The 21,751-nt window shown below is 39.5% G+C and overlaps 1 protein-coding gene across 1 annotated transcript in view; it reads left to right on the forward strand.

The window, feature by feature from the left end:
- Positions 1-3,291: 3,291 nt before the first annotated feature.
- The window catches only part of LOC129721782 (uncharacterized), a 29,490-nt gene continuing 11,030 nt past the window's right edge, over positions 3,292-21,751 (forward strand). The window contains exon 1 of the mRNA XM_055674725.1: positions 3,292-3,899. The gene's annotated coding sequence lies outside the window, so the exon portion shown is untranslated. The remainder of the gene's footprint in view (positions 3,900-21,751) is intronic.

Genomic DNA, 21,751 nt, shown 5'->3' on the forward strand with positions numbered 1-21,751 from the left:
GCCATGATCAAAGCAGTGCTTAGAACCATAACATGTCCCTAATTACTTGAGTGTTCATAATAAAAAGTTCTGGGTCGTTATAAGACACATGCTGATCTGACCTGGTTGTGTTATGGATACTCCCAGATTATTGAACCAAGTAGTCAATAGTTGTCCATATCTAGTGGCTAGGTCGTTACAGACCACTCAAAAATAAAAAAAAAATCATGGAAATAAATCGTTCGTTTTTGGCACGGTTCGGCAACACACAAACTTTGCAACCAATTATCACTCATACATGATAATTGCAGTACAGGGGATTCGATTATACGACGACTGGCTTGTTAGGCCAGAGCTGTGCCTGTACCATTTAACTGACTTTTACTTTACTGTCTGTATACCGGAAAAGCTCAGTAGCAAGAGACCCTGTGACTATGGTCCCAGGATCGGCTTACTACTGGGTAATCAGCGGGGTGCGCGGTCAACTTGGTAGGTTACTTTCGCCACAGACAAACAAACGTGCCTCTTCAAAGAAAAGTCCTGAGGAATCTTCGTCCTTGTTTGAAACAATACACTCGTGCGCCACCATGTGAGCTTATTGCCTACTAACTTCTTTTCGTAAAATGGTTTTTGTCTGTGCTAATGAATGTGCACGCTTACTTATAGCGACACTAGCGGCATTATTGCTCACTAAGCAAAATTTCAAAATGATCGTTATTTTTCTGGTCGATGAAATCGTCATCGAGTGGCACGTCTGTTTGTCTGTGCTTTCACCTTACTATTGGGGCTATTGTAATATTTTGATTATATTTAAAATGCACTAATTGTGTAAAAAATCTATTTTATTGGAATTAATTTATTGTGCGTGTGAACGTATGTGGGTGTGGGAGGGTGATCGGTACGTTCCGCTGCTCTGCCGCGCATAGCATGCCAGTCCCATTTGCATTTTCAGCAAGCCGAGAAGAACGCGTTTTTATATGATTTCATACCATTGCATCTTATGAGATGGGACAATATGTTTGGATGTTTTCCCGAAGTTTTTCAAAACAAAGTTGTTGAATCCATCTATTGTTAGGAGACTACGCATGGTTAACTACCATTTCCGCGTAATAACTCAATTTTAGTGAAAATGCAAATGGGACTGACTTACTATGCGCGGCAGTGCTGCTGGCTGCCGCTGCCTTGGGGTGATGCTCTGCTTTTTTGCTGCGGGTTGACGCTGCTGTGGTTATCGAGGGAGTTGGAGAGCGGGGGTGTGCCAAATCAAACGTTGTCGACTACTACGGTGTTTCTCTCTGGTCTTCCCTCGTTGACGTAGATCGACGGGCCCAGGACGATACTGGAGTGACCGTGCCGAGAGGGGTAAGTCCTCCTTTACTGTGATGGCTCCAAGTCAGAGGACTGTCGTTGGTCCTTTACGGGTTAGACGTAGCGTGCATCCAGGGCCCGCTAGGCCGGTCGTGTGCTAATTTAGCCTATGCCACGGTCTAATACACTTTTACTTTGACGATTAACGGTCCGCAACAACTCCTGTTGCCAATCACGGAAAATCTTCTAATTTGCCAGTTTATAACATTGAGCACACGACTACCAGATACTATCTGATGATGGCTGGCTTTCCTCCCCCTCAGCCAATCTGCCATACTGGATGGGTGCTGCCCAATTTATCACTCATTTGTTCCCACTGTGTGATGAGTATATTGTTCAGTGAGCTAACAATTTTTTGGTATTTTAACTTTTTTTTATTGTGACTAACCCTACTAACCTATTTAATAGCTTGTGGTTGGTAAAAAGTTACGTACCGTTTCCGAAAAAGAAAAAATCAATTTAGTTTTAATATACTGATCGTGATCAATATAAAATATATATTGTCATAAGTACGTACACCTATTTTAGACAGTAGTTTATATTCTATTTTTACAGTTATAAACGAACCCTTTAATACAAACGCAAATAATGCATAATAGTCACTGCCCAGTGTTACACACACCCTTAAATGCATGATTGATGGAACGCCGGAAGGAGAAGCACAATCTCGCACAACATCCAGAGGAAGTAAAGAAACTAAGATTACAAGCAATACGATCCTACCGTGCTTTGCTTTACAGTAACCTCGGCTGTCATTCATCAGACTAGCACACAGAACTGGCAGGCTGACATTCTCACAGTATGCACAAACAACGACGAAACCACACCGGATAGCTTAACAGATTAATAACGAGCTCTTTGTTCTGATTAAAATCATTTAATCAAAACCCGCGTGTGCTTGCCAAATCGGGATTAGCATTATCGGACTACAGACGAGATGGGTTAACTGTTGACGCACGAGCGTCATCAACCCTTTTCCGAGCGCTTTAAAACAGGTAACTAATCTTGCGACTTGTGATGAAGGTTTTAATTACATTTGCAGTACAACGCAAAAGTATGTCACCTGCTTTGTGAGACCGTTTCTTGGTGCGAAATACGGAAAAAATATCCAATGATATCTTTGAATAAATAAAGAAAAATATGATTATGCACAGAAATTTTTTGAACAAAAAGATATTGTTTGTTTTATAAAGCCTAAACAAAAAAATGAAATTATTATAAGAGTAGTAAGTAAAATGTTGAAATGGAAAAAATGACCAATTACAGATATACAGACGGATTTAACAAAACCTTCGATGAACAATTGTTCGGAGTTTCCCTTGCAAAAACCGAAATGTTCTTTAACAATGTTTTACCCAACTATACTTCATAATAATTAAAGTTATATTATAGCATCGGAATTAGAACAGTACGTTTACCCTTATGTGAACTGTTCTCAGGGTGGTGCAGCGAAGTTTTGTATTACATGTAATTTCAGAAGTGTAATTTAAATTCTCACGACATATGAGCAAAAACTACTGTGTGATGCGTGATCAATATTATACATTAAAATTACAAAGTGTGAAACTGATTCGCACATAAAATAGGTAACCATAAAATACCGATTTAATTCAATAGAACTATTTCAGTGGTGATAGATATCTCCATGTTGAACGAATTAAATTCGTGATCACGAATATTTGATAGATCAACTGACACACATCATTTACCATATGAAATCAAGACTGACGATAGTTGGAAGGAAAATTTATCCTGTCTTTAGCAGGTAATACAATATTCATGCTCAATGCACAACAGTGATGGATGAATTCAGCCGAATTGTATCGAAAGCACGAACAAAATGAACTCGCCCGAGCTCCACCGAACTCGCAACGAGCAGCATAAATACGCACGAGATAACAACCAGCAAATGAAAACAAACCGGCTGGCGGAAACAGTACACAACATAGAACTCTGCAGTCCCAGCTTTAACACATCTATCAGATCCGGCAGGCCAGACAGTCAGTTGCGAAACGTCGTCGTGAGCAGGTTGGAAAAGCGAACGGGAGAAGTTGCGTTGTCCTCCGTTGGGCCACTGAAGGCATGTGCGTGTCGTTAGAACTGCTGGTTTAAAAATAATGCTGAAACCGCTGTCCTCGTTGTGGGATTTTGAGAGATCACGTCTAAGTAGAAATTAGTTTCATCTCGTGTGCTACCCCGAAGTTCGTGGAAAATTGTGACAAGTAATGAAGAACTTAGATGATTATTTTTGAAAAACGCCCAAAAAATATTTCTTACAAAATTGGATTTTTAGTGATCATTTGCAGCAAAAGTTTGAATAGAAATGGACGATAAACTCGCGTGAGATAGAAAAGTTTTACATTCTCTCGAGTGCAATAATACAGTGCCATAAAGATTTCAGAAACAACTCGATTGGTTTAACTAACTAAGCTCGATAATCTACGCTAGCTACATCACCGCTTGGCAAACTCAACTGGTTAGAAAAGAATGGAAAGAACCTGATGCAGGACTGCCGGAGCTGTATTTGATGGAAAGGATCCTTTTATAGACAGGTATGCAACAAACTGTTCAACATTATCTCAGTGGCAAACATTACGACGTTTCCCAAAAATGTAAACCCGCTGCCGTTGCAAAGGACGGAGAGCGTCCGAACAGGTTTATGCAAACCTGTTTTACATGCGTACTTCAACCAATTACGGTAGATATGTTGATTCGCGCATAAAAACTGGAAATACTCAAAAAACTACCCTACTATTTCACTGCAAAATAGCTCACTACCGACAATATGCGAATATTGCTTGGGCATTACTGCTTACCTTTACGCATTGTGATCGTGAAATACCATTCAGGTAAGTGCTGTCGCTTGAAACCAATAACAGCCTTCGAATTGTACCCATGAATCATATATGTTTATGCGTTTATGGACAGTACCATTATAGGCGCCTCTAGCATGGTTTTCCAGCTTAAACCAGTCGTAACCGCCAGAGTCACTGCTGCAACGAATTTATAATGCATATTTCTGCTAAGTTGCCCGCTAATTTTCAGATAATGTATTTTGATGTTAAAAGATAAGTTAAGATACGGTAACACAGTTCGGTAATGAAAACCCCATTTCTACTACTATTCTAAAGGTAAAGTAAAGTCCAGATGCTAACACTTTACTGTCGCAAATTGAAAAGTCAAGGGCTCATTAGACACTGACTTTGCAGCCAACTATGAGTATAGGGAACAATTGCAGGACTAACGCATTTGTTAAACCCCCATTGATAAGGCTCACTTTCAGAGTGAAAAATAGTAATTTCCGTACCTGCGAATAACCAAACAGAATATCCAAATCAGGTGGCTAAAAGATGCGCTGAAAAATTTTATAACAAGGTATTGACGTAACATGAAAGATGTATGCTGACGGATGACGAAATGCTGGTGGAGATGGATTTTGGATAGCTCCCAGGTTTGAAATTTTCAAGACCACTGCTAGATGAGGTATCCGCAGCATATTTTAGTTCGTTTTCGCTGAAAATTTACCAGGCAGTTCTTGATTTGGCAAGGAATTTCAGCTGTGAATAGAAAACCAAAACTCCCACCACAAACAAGACAATCGATTCGACAATGTATTGGAGAGTGTCTGCAGGAACGTCTCCATCCGTTTATTGAGCTCACAAAGCTCAGGTCAAGAAGGCGCTTCGGCAGTTTCGTGACATTGGGGTCGATTACATTGAAAAATACCTCAATCTTTATAACTCCGCACTATCGAAAAATATAAGGGAATTGTTGATCAGGAATTGAAAAGAGTCCAAAAGTGACTCGGTATGCTGAATACATGAATAGATCGTAGAATAAAATCACCTGTGGTTAACCAACTGAGATGTCAAACTTTGATGGATGGATGTCCGAAGAAAAGTAGGAAAATTCACCAAAACTGTAACGGATCATTCATTTCAGTCTATTTTTTGAAGAGAACAATAAATTATCTGCATTTTAAAATAAAACCCATTTTAATAATAATACCTAATACCTTTAACCAATTCCGAGATACAACTAATACTGTGATTTTGCACTCTAAATGAATCAAGCGAACGGTTCGAATTATGATTTCTATCAAACTTGGCATATAAGTTCCTTCCACACAGGAGTTGGTCAAAGACGTATTGGAAAGAAGGTGGGGTAATCCCTCTGCCATAATTCATGAGGAAGTCAAGATTTTTCGTGCCTTATGGAATATACTGACTGAATCCGTTGATTGATAGGTCCTCGGTCTATGTCTGGGGCTAGTTGATGTCCAGAGACCGGAACATGATTTTGATGTTCATAAATCCGAAATGGCGACTTCCGGTTTGTGGAGTTTGGCGAAAATCCGATATCCTCTGCAATATGCAAGATGGTGTTCGAAAGTTTAACCAGGTTGCGGTGTTCGAAGGTTTAACCAGGATAAGGTTGTTTTTCTACATTAAAAACTTGGATGAATCTATTTAAATCTTTTTATATAAAAGTCAAGATTTTTTTGTATGGATGTTCAAACATTACTTTTGAATGCCTGAGCCCATTTTTACCAAATTTGGCATACGTGTCTTTATACAGAAGAAGTGAAAGAAGAAGCGTACATTTACAAGTGTTAGAGAAAGGAAAGGGTAATCCCTGAAGAAAGAGAAGGTCTTAATTGTTAAGGAAAAGAAGAAGATGTTATGAGAACTTTTTGAATTAATTCGAATATCTGGAAGACGAAAGCATGTGTCTGGGGGGATCTAATGTTCGACGCTATATTTTAATTGAGAATGATGGATCAAAAACTTTTTATTATTGTAGTTTCGTAACCAGAATGACCGAAAATCGATGTCTGGCGACATGTAGCTATGTGTTCAGAGACCGATCTGCGATGATGTCTGGAAAACTGGGTAAAACGAAGAAAATGCGAATGTGATAGAGTCCATGAAGCGTTCGAGTTAAAACCACTCTCAAATAAATCCAATACAATAGTAATCTATGAAGTAGCACGAAATCACCCAAATCTGAATGTATAGGAGTCGTACACAAATTACGTAACGCTAAGGAATATAGATTTCAAAACACCTCCCTTCTTTCTATATAACAAAAAGTAACGTTCAATATGACCCCCCTTAAAACGTTCAACAACTTGCCCCCTTTCCAAATTTAAAATTTTGAGAGAATATCACAGTTACGAAACTGTCTCAACTACCCCTCTCCTTCACATGTAACAATAAGTACCGCCCCTCCGCCTCCCCTCTTCTTCATATGTTACGTAACCTTCGTACGACGCCACATAAGAGTATATAAAGAGATCTACAAAATAATGAATATATGCAAAGACCACTATAACACAAATATTCATCAGCGGCAATCAAAAATTGGAAAATTGGATATAAGATAATCTACCGTAATCTTGGCGTTAGAAAGAGTTTAAAGAAATATATCACTGAAATTTACCGGTTCAGATCATATAATTCATTAGCCCCAGTCGAGTGTACTCCCCAACCCTATTGCAAGAAATGCATTGACATAATGACAGGCTGTTGTAATTCTACGTCAACCACGTGGTCATGTCTCATATAAAACTTCTCAAACTTTTTTGCATAATTAAAAAAAATCGTTCTAATCCAAATATATAATTACTACATACTATTATTTTCATGCTTTACTTTAGCATTTACTAGCACAATTCTGTAGAAGAGAAAATAGAAAGGATTGAAAGTTTCAAAAAATCTACATGAAACCTTTATAGACCGTTCCGATAATTATGAATACACTTACGATCAACCGTTATTTCAAACAACGTGCAGTATTCAACCAAACGTTGGCTGCGCCCTGTTGTTTACATCCTAAAGAAACAGATGCTGTCATTTTTTCTAACATTTAGTGCGAAATTTTGAAACTGCGTGGCCTTTCTTTCAAGCAAAGAAAGCGAATTGTGCACAAATGGGGCACCGTGAGTGGTCTTTCTATAAGAAAATTAGCCAGATAAGAAGGTATAAGTGTCGGAGCAGTTCAAACCGAATTGCGGAAGTATTGTGAAGAGTGCACATTTACTGATGCCCCAAGACGTGGTAGAAAACCCGGGCCTGTTGATCCCACAATGGACAAAAAGGTTATGGAATACTACAAGCGGCATCCTTCAGTATCAGTACGAGATGTGGCAAGAAAACTTGGAACCTCGGCGAGTAACGTTATGCGTGCCAAGGGAAGAATGGGTCCGATGCAATTTCTGACAAAAATGGGGTGTGTTATCATGGATGACGAAACCTACATAAAACTGGACTATAAGACTCTGCCAGGACCGCAATTTTATACATCACCGAAGGAAAAGGATGTCCCTGGACCAGTGAAAGCCATTTACACAGAAAAATTCGGCAAGAAGGTAATGGTTTGGCAGGCCATTTGTGAATGTGGGAAAATATCTCGTCCATTCATTACGAATGGCAAAATGAATGGTAAAATTCACGTGAAAGAGTGTTTGCAGAAAAGGTTGTTACCCATGGTTAAGCAGCATAACAATCCTCCAATCTTTTGGCCCGATCTTGCTCCTTGCCATTACTCTAAGGATGCACTAGGGTGGTATAAAACAAATAATGTCACATGTGTCCCAAAGGAATCCTCCAAACTGCCCTGAAATTCGCCCTATTGAAACTTTTTGGGCTTTGACCAAGACAAAGCTGAGAAAATATGTCAAACCAGCGGACAATGTTGAAAAATTTAAAAAAGATTGGTTTAAAGTGGTAAAAATGGTCGGAGAACACACTGTGCAAAAGCTTATGAGTAGTGTTAAGAGAAAATTTAGAGAACTCCGTATCCTACGAAAAATAATCACAACTTGAATTGAAACTGGAAAGAAAACACTTATTATCTATATTTCAGAATAAAATGACCCGAAAAATCCTGTATTTTATGTTTTACTCAAGAAAGAAGATGTATTTATAATTTTCGGGACAGTCTATAGCACCTGACAATAAACGTGTGCCTTTGTCACATAGTGCCATGTTTTTCTTCTTCTTCTTAGTGGTGCTATGGTAGTGTTATGTTATTGTAAGTAAAGTATTATGGTATGGTATGCAATTTCTGACAATTTAGCAAAAAATCAAAAAATAACAGTTAATGGTTTGCAATGCGGTTACAGAATGTGCAATCAAGGAACATCTATGCAGGCTCGTACATCTTATCCTCAGTGTTCAGCTCCATTAGTTGACATATGTTTTGACAATGACTCTATTAAATCTAAAATCACAGGAAATTGGGAGCTACACTTTTTTTGCATTACTTTCGTTTCATTTTATCACAAATAAGAGAATTTAGAGCTGAATAGCGTCGTTGATTGACGACAAAATAATTTGGAACTGGTTTATGTTAGTACTTGTAGTTTGATGTGATATTTTACAGATCCTGATTTTTCTGCAGGGATAAAGAAATAGAAGCATTGCAAGACAACATCACCTAAACGCGTATTAAATCCTTTTTTCTAAAATTCAAGTGTCTTAAATGTAATGTTTTATTTTCATGCTTACCTGACCGTTTAGATAACTTGCCCAAAGATATTACTCGTGTGAAGTCATGTCTTTATGTGGCTCTTGCATTTTCATCCTTCTTCATTTTAATGAGAAGAATTATAACCTGCCGTTCTCGTTAAACCTTATACCGGCAAAGAAACGGATCGGTGGAAACTCGGTAGCAACCATGCTTATGCAATTAGCGTGAAAAAATAATAACTTCAGCTTTTTAACAATTCCTCCCACTGTAATCCCGCACCGTAGCCGAACCGTTCTAACAGCGGTCATCACCAAAGCAGAGAGCGAACTGCAACTTTTGGCAGCATTCACGATACCTAGTTTTAACAAGTTTTCTACTTATCGTTTGAGCTACAACCGCGTGAATGAAGTAGTCGAGTAAGGGCGACAGACAAAGTGGTCACCCTTAATGCAAATAATTTTCCCACCACAATAAGAAAGCCACCGATTGGCTTTTCATAACTCACTCGCTAATTTAACATTTAATTCATTTTGCAATTCCTTTCGTTTAAACACCATCATTCTTGCTTTCCTTCTGCTACAAAGTAACGCTGCAGTTTTTTTTTTTGCAGGAATCAAGCGAACAAGTACTGTGAAAATAATGCAACATGAATAATCTTTTAATTCAGAATAATTATCTTAATAAATTTCCTTCGTATTACTGTTCTACCCTAATAGTAGATAGACAGCTTAGGAAAAAAAGTTTTTGGTCGACACAAAGTTAGCTAAAAGCTGCTTAATTGAATTTATAGATTTTACTTTTTTGAGTTTGAAGAACCATAGATAAAAAGATTTTAAAGATTACTTCAAACAGTCAAAGCTAATTTGTCTTCGTGAGAATCAGATCATCTAAGCGATCAAATGATCAATTTTCAAGGCAAATCATGTTCATTAGACTGTGAAAATGCTAAATATTTTAAATACACTGCACTGTTTGACACCTTATTTCAGCATGAACAGAAAAGATTCAATTTTCGTTCCCTGTTCACCGTTTACAGTTTCGCAAATAAAAGCGACAAAGTACACGCTTGAAAACATAGAACCAGGAAGATTTGTCGGAGATGGAAGGTTGATTCATGCATGACATATTGTGCGCTGGAGAAGTAGGAAAACGAGGAAATAGCTGTCGTTTTTCCATCAAATTTCTTCTCATACAAAGTATCCTTACCAGAACAGGAAAAGGTTCTTATACGGTGATATTAGGCGTTGCATTAGGGCTAGGAAACCGGATTTCTGCTTGCTACATAGTTCTCGCACGCGACTGACTGCCACGATAAAAGTTATGTGTAGACTGGGAGACGATGATAACCGGGTTTCCACTCGCTTCAACAGAAAGGTGAGTGCATTCAAAATGCAACTAGATACATCACCCGGTAAAACGACGACGGTTGACGGGATTAACGTTATTTTCAATTACCATATGTATCAGACAATTTTTTCAGTGCTTTACAGCTACCAATGTGCCGACGTGCTTCGTACTATATCCACATATTGTTTCATGGAGTCAAATTTACTTTCAAGAATTTAATGTGTTATTTTGTCGCAATAAAACAGAAAAAAGGAAGTCTTTCACACGAATCGTGTCCTGACGTCCTTTTTCGATTTAACCTAGAATTAGTATCCTTTATGGCCAACAGTGTCATTTCATACTGTCATTTTATTGTTTTGAATCACGAAAAAAAATACAATCAAAACAACTTATAATTTCAAAAATATTTCTATGGAAACGTAGCGTAGGGAACCTATTTTGAGCAGCTTATGGAGCCTTCTGTGTTTTGAGTCGAAATACTCGAAATGTGTAATGTCACTGAAATTTACCGGTTCAAACCACCAAATTCATTAGCCCCAGTCGAGTGTACTCCCAACCCTATTGCAATAAATACTTTGACATATGACAGGCTGTCGTAATTCTACGTCAACCACGCGGTCTTGTCTCATATACAACCTCTCAAACTTTTTTGCATAATTAAAAAAATCGTTCCAATCCAAATATATAATTACTACTATTATTTTTATGCTTTAATTCAGCTTTTATTAGCGGAATTCTGAAAAAAAGAAAAGAGACAGGAATGAAAGTTTAAAAAAATCTACATGAAACCTTCAGCACCTGACAATAAACGTGTGCCTCCGTCACATAGTACTATGTATTTTTTCTTCTTCTTAGTGGTGCTTATTATGGTAGTGTTATGGTATTGTAAGTAAAGTAAAGTAAAGTGTATTGAGTCGAAATACTCGAAATGTGTTAGATGAAATACAAACGTAAGGATATATTTGTTTACTACCTTCTCTCTGTCAGCACATGTTTTCAAATTGTAAAACTGATTTAGCTAACTTTAACAGTGATTAAGAAATGAATGAAGTATGGAATATGCAAACATTTAGTCTAGTCACTGTGCTCAGATACAGGGTTAAAATGTAATTGGTTCAGTAGTTTTTGAAAGCCAATGATTACGTGTTTTGAGAAAATTAGGTTCAAGTAGAAAACATTTGTTAGAACATAAAACAGACCACGAAAAGATTACAAATATTTTCATTGAGTTTTGGATAATTTTCTAGCAGAATGGAACAAAAAAATGTACAGGTACGTGAAGTTTACAAAAAAACATGTTTTATGGCCAACGATCGCGGATGTCGTTGTTAACAAACCAACTCTTAAATTTTGGTAGGAGCCATTACTTGAACCGTGTCCTCGCAAATGGAACTTTGGACTGATGATTATTCAGGGGATTATCTCAAACACAGCTAAAAAAATCAACCGTTGTATTGAGGTAGCACTTGGATGCAACTAGAGCATGAAGTGAAAAACAAAACCGAATTTCTTATGCCTTCAACCAAAATGAACCGTAATCGAAATGAATACGGCTGAATAGCTGATAATTGTCACTGATTTACTGCCACTCTATCATCAAGTGAGTTTTTGGTTACTGCTTGGTAACACGCAAGCTGATTTGATTAATTGAAGCTCGTGATTTATGAACTGTGCGCCCTATGCTTGTTAACGGCATTTAATCTGCTATACACTGTGTGCTGTTTTTTTTAGTACTTTCTTCAAAACATAGAGATCATACTTTTATGAAAATTGTTAATTCCCTGTTATGTATTAATTATTGCCTTCGTAACAAATTCTTTACAAAAAGATGATATCGCACCCACCTGAAGGCGGCAATTGCATCATAGACACTCAGTTTGTATTTCAAATTATCAACCGTTAAAAAAAGGTTTTATGGTCCTCTATGTTGCTTAGAAGAATCGCTCAACCGGTACGGTGTTCTGGTAATATAATGGCCATGATCAAAGCTCTGTTTGAAAGTTTCTGGGTTGTCATAACTAGGCCACATACGGACCGGACCCGGTTGTGTTCCAGGTACTTCAATTATTAAACCAAAAACCGACCCGTCTAACGATTTGGAATCCGAAAACTAGTCCGTTGATGACCATATCTAGGTCTAAATGGTCATAGGCCACTTAAAAAGTTAAAAAAATCACAAAAAAACATTCGTTTTTGGCATGGTTCGATTTTGGCGACAAAAAAAATAGGGTGTGTTTACCGAAAGAGAAAGAATTTTCATTTGAAGACTTGAAAATATATAATATAAATATGCAAGGTAAATTCCAAATATGCCATAAAATATTATATAAAATTTAACAAATTGTAACAACATATTGAAAACAGTTTCACAACTATCGAATACATCGAAAACTGACCTGGTTGCAAACATATTCGCCACGTACAGAACCCTTTTTTCCAACACCATTCATCATGATTCACGAGAGTTCTAATGGTTTTCACAATTTTCAACTATAGATATGAGCATTCTTTCCGAGGCGAACGAAAACAAAAACTGGCGCCACCGCAACTCATACTATACAGAATCGACCGACGTTGGCTATTGTTTGAAAACGAACAAACCCGGGAAATCAACCGCACGAAGGAAATCACTTGTCCTATCGAAAGTTCACTTTCAAACAAACGAAATCGCAACCAACTTTATATCCCAAACTAGGAAACTAGAAATCGAACCAACCGACTTTCAATGTTCCCGTAAACGAGACGGCAACTTTAACTGTAGAATCGAGCAGAAAAAAACTGACAAGACCATCAAAACCGAACAACCAAAGGAACACAAAAGTTATGGCAGCGAGTTATGATTTATTCCAACTGGTGAGGAATTTATAAGAAAAGTTGTTCCGTTGGACACTTAGCAGACACAGCATATCGGTAACGAAGAAATATGGCAACTGGAGCAGATCTTGAAATTGAGTGGAACTGTTTGGAAAAAAACTTATCAAATTGGACTTATAGGCATTGATCATAAATCTGCTTTATTGTGTTGGTGCGGTTCAAAGGTTATGAACACAACTTAATGATAATTGCGAAGAATGTTGTAGGCTGGATTCCGAGTTATTTTTTGATTTTAAATTTGATAACTTTCGCAAAATAATTTCAAAGGGTTAATTTTTCTTTAGACACTCGAATTCAAGTTGAGTCCGGCTGAGTAAAGCAAAAGCCTTGGTGCTACATCCCGATTCGGAACTTGACCTTCTGTTTATTTATACACAGACTTCGCAGCCAACTGTTTTAGTGTACAGGACAATTGCGGGGCTAACGCTACGATACTTCTGACACTAACAATCTCTACCGAGCCTAGACTCGAACCTACGACGACTGGCTTGTTCGGCCAGCATCGTACCTCGAGACCATCTTCGGCTGAGTACTGGCCTCAAAAATAAGCTGGGTGGAATCGGAACGGTGTTGTATAAATTTAATATTATCGATGTGCAGTGAGGTTTAAACAATCAGTTGCATCCGGATTAATCATTTATTGACCCTATCTTTGAAGTTTGTGTTTTTTGACAGTTTTTTAAAACCTACTTACAAGTTAGTGGCGTTTTTACATCAATATTTTTTGAACAACCTATTTTAAATTTGTTTTTATTTTTTATTTTCTTTCATATTACCGGTGGTGGAATAGCGGAAAAGGAAACCGCGCATCGCTACAGCATGAGAGAGGGAGATTTTACATCTAACTATTCTTGCACATGCAGTGGAAATCTAAAAAGAACCGATATTTTAAATACCGAATTTAATATTTTGTAAGAAAGCATTAAACTTTTTTTTTCTGATGTAAAGTTACCTATCAAATTGCGCGTAGAGGCGAATGCCACATACTATTTCGATCATCTTATTTAGTAATGAACTAAAATGATGCATTATTTTTTCAACTGAGAAACCAATAACTCCAGCCCGTTAAGATTGTTTTAAACGTCTTACCAACAACAAACCGTTGATGAGACCAAAATTATGTTACTAGAATGATTTCGTATAGCCTCTACCCAAGTCATTCTTATGAATCAAAAATCATGAGACGAAACCAGTCTGATAACTAGAATTTCCAGCTGAAATATTAAACACATTTCAACTCCAATTAGGTTAATAATTTGAAATTTTAACGAAACATATGCAATATACTGTATGCGGGTAAAGTGGGAATGTTTAGCGATGGTGAAAAGGATATCACTCAATACCGTAGTTACCACTCCAATGTTTAAACCGAACAAAAATCCACCAGAAGACGTTAGCGACTAATCAGTCTGCAAACGTGGAAAATTTCTCCCAATGCTTCTAAAACTTCTAAATGTTTGACATCAACTTCTTGTCTCAAATCTAACAGTAATCAACAATGGTGTTATATGGGGTTAATATAAAATTGAGAAGTTGGTAATTACCCAGCAAACCAGAAGTCGTCTAAGGATGTTAATTTTAAGTCGCTCAAATGTGCATGTCAGGTTTTAAATATCATAAAATGCAAAATTAAATTTGTTTATATCGTATAAAACTTAAACCCTATAAAACGCAATATCAGGTTATATATGAAGCCATTTAACGTGTCATACGAAATTGTAAAATGCGTCAATTCTCTAAGTCGTATAGAATGCAATTTATAGTTTCGAATGAGGCCATTTAAGAGAGCATGCGAAGTTATAAAAAATCGTAACCAATTTATTCTTACAATGTACGTATATGGCCTCCATATTTGTACACATAGACGCATTTCATGCATCTTATATGGTCATTTTTTACCAAATAAGGGTTCACTTAACAGAGTTGAGCGCGAGTTATATGAACCAATTTGTTTGCTGGGTAAGTTAGTTGTAAGATTTTTATCCTTTTTCTTGGCAAGTAGATTTAAATTTCTGAAAATGACGAACAAAGCTTAATAATTACTACCGCTATATATGAGTGTTAAAAATAGCCATCTTAGCTGATAATTAATAATAAAATACTTAAGTTACAAGCAGAAAACTTCCTGTTTAAAAGTTAATGTAAACGAGTCGAAAACTTGTTCCCTAATGCATTAACTTTTCCATGTTTTTTTATTAATTTTATTTTTTTGTTCATCTATAATTTATTTGACTCGGCACAAATACAATTTAATGTTTAACGGCGCCAATTATATCTGGTAGCTTACTTTCTAAAGTATCTTAATAACTAAAAGCAAATTTTTTATCCTCGCTGCCGACTACGAGCTGAAACTAAATGTAACTTAAGGCTATAATATTTTGCATTAAAAGCACTGGTTTACTGTATTATGGTTTTCATTGCCATAGGTAAGCACATGTTCCGCTGCTGGGCCAAGATATTACGGACTGGCATATTGGGTTGTCTCCCTCGGGACCTGAGAGTATCGTGCGGGTCTAGTTGCTGTTTCCGGATCCGGGGTCTCAACGTGTTCTTGTCGTTTGGTTGGATGTAGGCGGAAGGGAATAGGATTAAACTGGGGCGTGGATGGATTTCAGGAAAACGTATATAAGGGACATGTAGGATAGGTCACGGCTCGCCAAGACATCACGAACAGGAACAGCCGGCTGCCTACTTTCGGCCTGCAGGGAAGCTAATAATTTAGACCTGGCGTCACGGTGTACAGGGCATGACCAAACAACGTGCTCTATGTCGTGATAACCTTCACCACAGGCACAGATACCACTTTCCCCGAGCCCAACACGACGGAGATGCGCGTCAAATCTATAGTGATTGGACATAAGCCGGGACATCACGCAAATGAAATCCCGACCTACATCCAACCCCTTGAACCACGGGTTCGTCGACACCTTGGGGATTATGGAATGTAACCACCTTCCCAGTTCCCCTCTGGTCCAAGCATTTTGCCAACTGATGATCGTATTCTGACGTACAAATGAGAAAAATTCATTAAAGGCAATTGGTCTTTCATAAATTCCACCGTTTGTTGCGCCCACCTTAGCCAAAGAGTCCGCTTTCTCATTGCCCGGTATCGAGCAGTGAGAAGGGACCCACGCTAAGGTAATCTGATACGATTTTTCGGATAAAGCACTCAGATGTTCCCGTATTTTCCCCAGGAAATACGCAGAGTGCTTAACATCTTTCATCGATCGGAGAGCCTCAATGGAACTGAGACTGTCCGTAAAGATGAAATAATGGTCCGTGGGCATTTTTTCGATAATCCCTAGGGTGTACTGAATTGCAGCCAATTCTGCGACGTAAACAGAAGCAGGATTATCAAGCTTATGGGAGACGGTTAAATTGTTATTGAAAATACCGAAGCCAGTGGACCCATCAAGAAGTGATCCGTCAGTGTAGAACATATTGTCGCAGTTGATGTTTCGATATTTATTGGAAAAAATTTGGGGATCTGCTGCACGCGTAAATGATCCGGGATTCCACGAGTTTCTTCTATCATGGATGTATCGAAAAACACAGTAGAATCAGAAGTATTTGATAAGTCGACACGATTTGGAATATTCGAAGAAGGGTTAATATTATGGGACATGTGATTGAAATACAATGTCATAAAACGGGTTTGAGAATTAAGTTCGATTAACCTTTCAAAATTTTCAATCACAGGACGGTTCAAGACCTCACATTTGATAAGAATGCGAGAAGACAGGGGTATAAGGGACATGTAGGATAGGTCACGGCTCGCCAAGACATCACGAACAGGAACAGCCGGCTGCCTACTTTCGGCCTGCAGGGAAGCTAATAATTTAGACCTGGCGTCACGGTGTACAGGGCATGACCAAACAACGTGCTCTATGTCGTGATAACCTTCACCACAGGCACAGATACCACTTTCCCCGAGCCCAACACGACGGAGATGCGCGTCAAATCTATAGTGATTGGACATAAGCCGGGACATCACGCAAATGAAATCCCGACCTACATCCAACCCCTTGAACCACGGGTTCGTCGACACCTTGGGGATTATGGAATGTAACCACCTTCCCAGTTCCCCTCTGGTCCAAGCATTTTGCCAACTGATGATCGTATTCTGACGTACAAATGAGAAAAATTCATTAAAGGCAATTGGTCTTTCATAAATTCCACCGTTTGTTGCGCCCACCTTAGCCAAAGAGTCCGCTTTCTCATTGCCCGGTATCGAGCAGTGAGAAGGGACCCACGCTAAGGTAATCTGATACGATTTTTCGGATAAAGCACTCAGATGTTCCCGTATTTTCCCCAGGAAATACGCAGAGTGCTTAACATCTTTCATCGATCGGAGAGCCTCAATGGAACTGAGACTGTCCGTAAAGATGAAATAATGGTCCGTGGGCATTTTTTCGATAATCCCTAGGGTGTACTGAATTGCAGCCAATTCTGCGACGTAAACAGAAGCAGGATTATCAAGCTTATGGGAGACGGTTAAATTGTTATTGAAAATACCGAAGCCAGTGGACCCATCAAGAAGTGATCCGTCAGTGTAGAACATATTGTCGCAGTTGATGTTTCGATATTTATTGGAAAAAATTTGGGGATCTGCTGCACGCGTAAATGATCCGGGATTCCACGAGTTTCTTCTATCATGGATGTATCGAAAAACACAGTAGAATCAGAAGTATTTGATAAGTCGACACGATTTGGAATATTCGAAGAAGGGTTAATATTATGGGACATGTGATTGAAATACAATGTCATAAAACGGGTTTGAGAATTAAGTTCGATTAACCTTTCAAAATTTTCAATCACAGGACGGTTCAAGACCTCACATTTGATAAGAATGCGAGAAGACAGGCTCCAGAAGCGGTTTTTCAATGGTAGTACTCCAGCTAAGACTTCCAAACTCATCGTATGGGTCGACTGCATGCAACCCAAGGCGATACGCAAACAACGATATTGTATTCGCTCCAGTTTGATCAAATGTGTGTTTGCTGCGGAGCGGAAGCAGAAACACCCGTACTCAATGACAGACAATATAGTTGTTTGGTAAAGTCTTATAAGGTCTCCTGGGTGGGCTCCCCACCATTGTCCGGTTATTGTACGAAGAAAATTCACTCTTTGTTGACATTTTTTCATCAGATACCTAACGTGACAACCCCAGGTGCCTTTAGAGTCGAACCAGACACCAAGATATTTGTGTACCAAAACCTGAGAAATCGTTTTACCCATTAATTGTGTTTGCAGCTGAGCAGGTTCATGCTTCCTAGAAAAAACTACTATCTCAGTCTTCTCCGGAGAGAATTCGATACCTAGCTGTAAAGCCCAAGCAGACAAATTGTCCAAGGTATCTTGCAATGGTCCTTGCAAATCGGCAGCTTTGGCTCCTGTAACAGAGATTACACTGTCGTCTGCAAGTTGTCTTATCGTGCATGAATTTGCCAGACATTCGTCGTTGTCATTTACATAAAAGTTGTAAAGAAGGGGGCTTAAACATGAGCCCTGGGGAAGACCCATGTAGCTAATGCGAAAAGTTGCCAAATCGCCGTGCGTAAAATGCATGTGCTTTTCGGACAGCAAATTGTGCAAAAAATTGTTCAAAATTGGAGAAAATCCTTGTCGTGAAGTTTACCCGAAAGAATGTCAATAGAAACGGAATCAAAAGCCCCCTTAATGTCCAAGAACGCAGACGCCATTTGTTCTTTGCGAGCATACGCCAACTGAATATCTGTTGAAAGCAACGCGAGACAATCATTCGTCCCTTTGGCACGGCGGAAGCCAAATTGAGTATCTGATAGTAGACCATTTGATTCGACCCAATGGTCTAAACGACGGAGTATCATTTTTTCCATCAATTTCCGGATACAGGATAGCATTGCAATCGGCCTATAAGAGTTGTGATCAGAAGCTGGTTCCCCTGGTTTTTGGATGGCGATCACCTTCACTTGCCTCCAATCCTGCGGTACAATGTTTTGCTCCAGGAACTTATTGAACAAGTTCAACAAGCGCCTCTTGGCATTGCCGGGTAGATTCTTCAAGAAGTTGAATTTGATTCTATCTAACCCAGGCGCGTTATTGTTACAGGACAGGAGGGCAACTGAAAATTCTGCCATCGTAAAAGGTGATTCTATCGCGTCGTGGCCCGGAGACGCATCACGAACAATGTTTTGCTCAGGAACAGAGTCCGGACATACTTTCCTGGCAAAATCAAATATCCACCGACTTGACTCCTCGCTTTCGTTGACCGTTACGCGATTCCGCATTCTTCGGGCTGTGTTCCAAAGAGTGCTCATCGATGTCTCCCTCGACGTCTCGTTCACGAACCGACGCCAATATCCACGTTTCTTTGCTTTAGCCAGGCTTTTAAGCTTGGTATTAAGCTCCGAATACCGTATATAGTCGTCGGGTATACCTCCCTTCTGGAAGGCCAAAAACGCGTCGGATCTTTGCGTGTAGACATCGGAGCACTCTTTGTCCCACCACGGAGTTGGAGGCCGCTCTTTGATCGTTACGCCGGGATATTTCTTCGTTTGGGCTTGCAACGCGGCGTCGAGGATTAAGCCCGCGAGGAGGTTGTATTCTTCTAGTGGTGGGTGATGTTGAATCGACTCGACCGCTTTTGAAATCATTTCCTCGTATAACTTCCAATCGACATTCCGTGTGAGGTCATACGGAATGTTAATTGGTCGCATGCGATTTGAACCGTTAGTAATTGAAATAAGAATAGGCAGATGGTCGCTACCGTGAGGATCGAGGATTACCTTCCATGTGCAATCCAACCGTAGCGACGTCGAACATAAGGATAGATCCAAAGCGCTTGGGCGCGCTGGAGGTTTCGGGATACGTGTCATTTCACCGTTGTTCAAAATAGTCATGTCGAAGTCATCGCAAAGGTTATAGATTAAAGAGGAGCGGTTATCATTGTAAGGGGAACCCCAAGCCACACCATGAGAGTTGAAGTCTCCCAAAATCAAACGTGGCGAGGGAAGAAGTTCTATTAAATCAAAGAGCAACCGTTGCCCAACCTGTGCTCTGGGAGGAATATATATTGAGGCAAAACAAAGCTCTTTACCTTGTATTGTCATTTGACATGCGACAACTTCGATGCCTGGAATCGAGGGGAGGTTAATACGATAGAAAGAATAGCACTTTTAATCCCTAAAAGTACTCCTCCATATGGGGTGTCTCGATCAAGGCGAATAATATTAAAATCATGGAAGTTGAGATCAATATTTGAAGTAAGCCAAGTTTCACAAAGGGAAAATGCATCGCATTTGTTTCTATTTATTAAAACTTTAAATGAATCCATTTTTGGTAAAATACTTCTACAATTCCACTGTAAGACAGAGATAGAACCCTTCGTATACGCAGATGAATTAGGCATCGAAGGATACAATCGCTGCAAGGAGGGGCCATTGGGCAGTCAACTGCTTCAAAAATGATCTAACTGTTGGGAGGAATGCTGTAAGAAAAATTTTAATTGGATCGGGTACATTGAAAGTTTCAAAAATCCAGTCCACAATGTCAGAAAATTTCACTAATCCAGAGTTTGTTTCATCAACTGGGAGTGCAAAAGGAACAACTGGGGGTTTAGATGTTCCTGGCAGTGCTGGGAACTCCTCCTGGGACTTTAAATTTGCAAGCCCAGGAGGAGTTTGCTTCGGTTTTTCCGCAGCACTGTTTGGTTTGTTTGTAACTTTCATTTCACTTTGGGAAATCTTAGGACCTTTTCGGGGAAGTTTAGGAGAGGAAATATTTTTCCTCTTCCTAGACGCCCCAGGATTGGCATAAGTAGTTCCCGCTGGTGAATCGTCAGAATCGGTTTCATCAGAGGACAACAGATCAAAGGGGTTCGGTGTTATGGTAGAAGTGGTCACGGTCTTATTCAGCATCTCAGCGTAAGATCGCTTTGAACGCTTCTTAAGTGACCGCTTGATTTTATCTCTGCGCTGCATGTACACCGGGCATGTGGAGAGCTCATGGTGATTTTCCCCGCAGTGAATACATTTTTCAGCATTTACACTGCAAGAATCGTCCGCATGAGTTTCTCCACACTTGCTACATCGTGCCTTATTGCAGCAGTAGGCGGACCCGATCGATCGAGACGAACCCGATCGATCGAGACGTGGCTAGGGAGAGCAGATCCGGCAAACGTAACACGAAACGAGTCTGACGGAGTGTACACTTTTGTGCCGTTGACAAGAGACACAGACCGCAATTGCTTGCAATCTATGATCTTTACTTTTACGTCGTGACACAAAGCATTTTTGAAGCAGCCAAAACCGCTTGCCAAGATACACTCGACCGACAGACTCGAATCGGTTATGACACCGTCGATCTCCACGTCTCGTGCGGGTATATAAACGCGATACTCGCGTGTGAAAAGCTCGGAGCGAGCAATAGCGTTGGCCTGTTCCAGGTCGCTGACCACGACACGGAGCTTGTTGGGTCTGACCTTGGAGATTTCGGCCACGGCCTTGTACCCCTCCGTCAGGTCTTTCGAAATCTGCAGGATGTTTAACGGTTTCGATTTCGGTCCTGCTTTTGGCCTAAAGAAAACAATAAAGCTGCCCTGAGATCCGTCCGGGTAAAGCCTGGGGCAAGGGGGGACTGGAGAATTAACAGAGGAAGGGTTGGCAGGAGGGACAGAGTCGGAGGGGTTCGGGGATGGTGGCACGGGAGACGAAGGATCTACATCCATCGC

Source organism: Wyeomyia smithii, chromosome 2, assembly GCF_029784165.1.
Source record: "Wyeomyia smithii strain HCP4-BCI-WySm-NY-G18 chromosome 2, ASM2978416v1, whole genome shotgun sequence".
In the NCBI taxonomy this organism is placed as follows: domain Eukaryota; kingdom Metazoa; phylum Arthropoda; class Insecta; order Diptera; family Culicidae; genus Wyeomyia; species Wyeomyia smithii.